The sequence below is a fragment of the Nannospalax galili genome, unplaced genomic scaffold (assembly GCF_000622305.1).
Source record: "Nannospalax galili isolate Female #2095 unplaced genomic scaffold, S.galili_v1.0 scaffold1138, whole genome shotgun sequence".
Classification (NCBI taxonomy): domain Eukaryota; kingdom Metazoa; phylum Chordata; class Mammalia; order Rodentia; family Spalacidae; genus Nannospalax; species Nannospalax galili.
In genome coordinates, this window is record NW_008342297.1 from 3,247,660 (window position 1) to 3,252,948 (window position 5,289).

General features: G+C 45.5%; 1 pseudogene; it reads left to right on the forward strand.

Moving 5' to 3' along the window:
• The first annotated feature begins 217 nt into the window (after positions 1 to 217).
• LOC103738256 lies at positions 218 to 4,386 on the forward strand (annotated as a pseudogene).
• Positions 4,387 to 5,289: the final 903 nt, after the last annotated feature.

Consider the following 5,289-nt stretch of genomic DNA (forward strand, 5'->3'; position numbering starts at 1 on the left):
AACAATCAAGAAGATTCCCCACAGACATGGCCACAGGCCAGTTCAATGGAGGCAATTCAACAATTGAGGCTCCCTCAACCCAGGTGTGTCAAGTTGACACTAAAGCTGTCCAGCACACCGCCTTAACCCATTCTAGATCTTTTCTCTTTTAAAAAGTGCTGTGGGGGTGGAGCCTTATGTCCCAGTGTAGAATCTCACTGCAATGCTTCCTGTCACCATGGTATTTGTGAATGAAGGTAACCTTATAATCCTCAAAAATTACTGTAACTTTTGCAGTAATCGAGGTGGTGTCCTGCAGAGTGGCGTTCATTCTAGTTCGCATGATTACTCAGGCAGGTAGTATTGACCTTGTTCCTTTACAGAGGAAGTTAGTAGGTTTATTATTATTTATGATACAAGCCTACATCATAGGTGGTCTGGTACTCTTGGTATTGTATCAGAAGGTGCCCCACATTGCAGGGGTTCCAATTTAGTGATATGAAGATTGATTTGATAATGGAAAAACATCACCACGTCCTTCCCTTCCCACTGAAGGAAGCGGACAGGGAGCACTGGCCGTGGGTCTGATTGGACAGGTTTTAGCCTGTGACCTCTCAGTGTGGATTGTGGTAATGAAGGCATCCTTGAAGCAGCTGCCCAAGCCCTGCTCCCTTCCTCCTCTTCTGATCATTGCTGCCCTCGGTGTTCCAGCCACACTGCCTGCTCCCAGGCTCCCCCATTCTTCCTTGGGGCCTTTGTGGGTGTTCCCCTCTCTGGAATCCTGTTTCTCCCACACACTTGTCAAATTGGTCCATCTGTTTGATTCTGGTCCCAAAGATAACTCTTTGGGAAACTTTCCATGACTCCCAGAAATGGTGGGAGGGGACTATTTTTCTCCCAGGACTCATCATAATCATAACTAGTGAACTGTTTCATGAATCTCTATCAGGTCTATTAAGCCTCCCTGTACTTTTAACTCCTTGATGGCAGAAACCAGAGTTGACTCTATGTTAGTGTGTCTCCTGTGCCTGTCTGGTGTGAGAAGAGCTTCTGTTGGATGTGTGAAAACAGGGATAGAACATAGGACTGTGTCTAAGGACTTGTCCTCAGAAGACTGTTTGGAAGTAAAGCTCCATGCCCTGGCTGGCAGATTACGTGGCTCTCATGATGGGTCCAAAGGGACTTTCAAAAATGATGCAGGGAAATGGTGCCTAAGTAACTGACTGAAACATCAGACATCAGCCACCATCATTGCTGCAGGTTCCTTTGACTCATCGTGGGAATGGCACAATCTATGCTCCAAGGACCTTGCTGTGGGGCCAGGAGCAGTGGTGTCTTTGCAGCTAGTTGACCTGTCAGGGAAGGAGCTGCCATCTCTTCCCAGTCACACTTTGTGAGTCCTTCAGGGTCAATCTTAATGTCCCAGTTGGGGATGGATGGGCAGAATCTGTGAGATCCCAAATCAACAGAAAAATGCCTGCAGAAAGAATACTGTGTCCTGTTCCTTATGATGAGAGGATTGAGTAGGGAAATTTAAAATCTTTTTAAAAATTTTTATTTATTTTATGTGTACAAGTGTATTGCTTGCATGTAAGTGCACCCATGTTGTGCAATATCCACGTAGGTCAGAAGGGGCCGTTGGATCCCCTGAAACTGGAGTTATGGATAGTTTTTAGCTGCCATGTGGATGCTGGGATTCGAACCTGGGTCTTGTGTAAGAACAGCCAGTGCACATAACTGCTGAGCCATCTCTACAGCTCCGAGTTGGGAAATTTAAAAAATATGATTGTCATCCTGTCAGGAAGAGAACATAAAGATGCCTGGTAGAGAGAGATGCTCAGGTACTTAAGAAAGGACAAAGGGAAAGGTAGAGGGGTAAGTTTGAGTGTTTCTCTCAAGGAGGGATGGGGGTTCTAGAACTTTGTTCTCAGAGCCATGCTGGTCAACCTGATCCATATATCAATCTTTAGGGTTAGGATGAAAACACCAGATTTCCACTCAGAATGTGCTGAGACCCCATTGTAAAATGCCAGGCTAGAACCTGCCTATGATTGGCTATGTGCTGACACGTTTTCCCATAGTGTTGACTGGCTTTGTGCTGGGGAATAGGGTCAGTTGGTAAGGAAGTGGCCGTAGGGGAAGAGGATGTTCCCACTGGGAGACTGAGAAGAGGATTCAGAAAGGACTCAGCCAAACACAGCATCTTCTGTTAACAATGCTCTAAAAGGAAAAAGCATCGTGATATTCAGAGTTTTACACTTGTGCTCCACAAACTGTCTGAGATGAGGGGAAACCAGGAAAGGTTATATAATTTTATCACAGGTAATAGAGATATAAAATAGAAAACACCAAAGATATAAAATGTAAGGCCCCTGGTGATGGGCTTGGGTGACCAGGCAACACATGTTGCTCTGATAGTTGGTCCACTGGTGCCATAGTGTCCATCCTGGTGTCTGCAGGAGGGCATAGGACCGTGTACCTGTACTGCGTTCTGGAAGCAGACCTGGAGCAGCACTGTTTGGGAGTCAAGCAAAAGGCTCTGTGTGAGCGCTCGCTAGTCAGAAATAAAAAGGGGTTAGAGTTTGTACTGGACAGCTTTAGTTATCAACCTGACACACCTGGGTTGAGGGAGCCTCAATGGGCAATTGCCTCCATTGGACTGGCCTGTGGCCATGTCTGTGGTGCATTTTTTTTGATTGTTGAGTGATGTGGGGGTGCCCAGCCCACTGTGGGTGGTGCCACCCCGGGCAGGTTGTTCAGTATTGTATAAGAAAGCAGGTCAGTAAGCAGCCTTCCTCTGTGGCCTGTGCTTCAGCTCCTGCCTCCAGGTTCCTGTCCTGAGTTCCTACCTCGGGCTCCTTCAGTGATGAACTGTGGGAGATGTAAGCCAAATAAGCCCTTTCCTCCCCAAGTTCGTATTGGTTTTATCACTGTAGTTGAAAGTAAACTAGAACAAAGTTCATGTTTAAACAAGATAGTACTTTGCCAAATGTCTCAACACCAGGACTAAGGTTGGAATCATCCCTGTATTGTCCCTGCTACCTTTATGGGAACCTGGCGACATTTCTCTCCTGCATCTGTGATGATATCTAGAAATCCCAAACCACAGGAGACCTCAAAGCCTTGAGCAGAAAGACAACCACTGGTCACTGTACCTGGAGAAAATCATTCTGTCATCATTGGAGGGTTCAGAGGCACACTGAACTTTAGGGGCCCACCCCTCTTTGATTTTCTGCCTGGATGTCTGTCTTGAAGCTAGGCTCAGAAATGAGGTCATCCTGTTTGAGAAACGTTACTAAAGGAACAGAAACTTTCCATTGAGTATCAGACAGCAAATGTTTCAGAGAGACTAACTAGCTTGTCAGGGGTGTGGCTGGGTCACTGGTTTGCTCCTGTCCTACAGCAGGGCAGGGTCCCCAGGCAAGCTGCTGCTGGTGCCCATGGATGGGAGCCACTGTTTTACCATGCAGTCGGCTGTGGAGAAACTCACCCACAGGGGGCATGAGGTGGTGGCGGTCATGCCAGAGAAGAGTTGGCAACTGGGAAGATGACTGAATTTCCTTACTCCCCACACTCTGGAGGATTTGGACTGCGAGTTCAAAGTTTTTAGTGATTCTCTGTGGGGCCCTTGGCAAGATATCCTGTATTCTATGTTATAGAATACATCTAGAAAATATGTTGAATTATGTTTTTCAAATTGTAGGAGCTATTTAATGATAAAAACTTAGTCGAATATTTAAAGCAGAGTTCTTTTGATGCCGTGTTTCTGGATGCTTTTGACGTGTGTAGCTTAACTGTTGCCAAGTACTTTTCCCTCCCATCCGTGGTCTTCAGCAGAGGAATATTTTGCCACTACCTTGAAGAAGGTGCTCAGTGCCCTGGTTCTCTTTCCTATGGTCCCAGAGGTCTCTTGGGATTTACAGATGTCATGATATTTTTTTGTGTGTGTGTGCGCAAGTGTATTTCCTGCATGTATGAGAGTGCACCCGTGTCATGCAAAGCCCTGGAGGTCAGAAGAGGGCTTCGGATTCCCCTGGAACTGGAGTTAAGGACGGTTCATAGCCGCCATGTAGGTGGTGGGAATTGAACCCGGGTCCTCTGAAAGAGCAGTTAGTGCTCTTAACTGCTGAGCCATCTCTCCAGCCCAGGTGTCATGACTTTTAAGGAGTGTGGAACCATCTTTCCCATTTTGGGGAGCATGCAATTTGCCCATATTTGTACAAAACTGCAGTAGAGATTTCCTCTGAAATTCTCCCAACCCCAGTGACCATGTATGATCTCTTCAGCCAAGTCTCCATTTGGTTGTTACGCGCTGACTTTGTGTTGGAGTTTCCCAGACCTGTGATGCCCAACATGGTCCTCATTGGTGGGATCAACTGCCACCAGGGAAAGCCACTGTCCAAGTAGGTTATCTCTCCTTTATCGTGTGAAGAGTGACTGACTTTGGATGTTAGAAAAGAAATTCTTTGCTGCGCTCTGATTTTCTGTTTTCATTAGCTCCATCTGGAATGTCTTCCTAGTGTAGATAATTGTTTTGTGCCAAGTTAGTAATTGAGAGAAAATTTTAAACAAATGCCCTGTTGATATGGATGTATATATATATACTCATGACATCATTACATCTAAGTTTCATGCTGCAGAGAATTTCAAAATGTGCATGCTCACCCATGTATGTTTTCATGTTTGTGTAGGTCCCAAAATCGTAGGAGGGAGACCATGAGAGCCAAGAGGAAGGTATTGAGGGGAAGGTAGGGGAAAGAGGCAGAAATGAACATTTGTTGCAGAAAGGGAGGTTACTTAGCTAGGAGGAAGGAGCATAGGGGATACACAGTGGGGATGGAGGGGCGCAGGGCGTCGTGGGGGAGTAGATAAACGAAGTATAACGGCACAGCTGAATGAGAATGTCAAAAAGGCTACAAAACACCTCCAAGCTAGATTTCAAATACTGCTTTTGGAGACACTGAAATTCACAAGTTATGAAGCGTCCTCGTCTTGGGCTAGCCTTGCTGATTTGGCTGCCCGTGAACAGTTTTTCCACTTTTCACAAACCATTCCCACGCACATGTAGAATGAAAATTGGTGTATTCTCTTTGTTACATGAAATAGTCATAGCACACACATGGTATTAGTTATGTGCATTTTCTCTTGGCAATGAATCACAGACATGGTCATGAGCCAGAATTTAAAATACTTTGATAATTGCATTTTGTTTTTGTGAATGAGATCATACTAACCATTCCTTGATATCTCTCCTGTGTTACTATGCTTTGCATTCTTTTTTGTTTGTTATCCGAGTAACAGAGTTGCTAG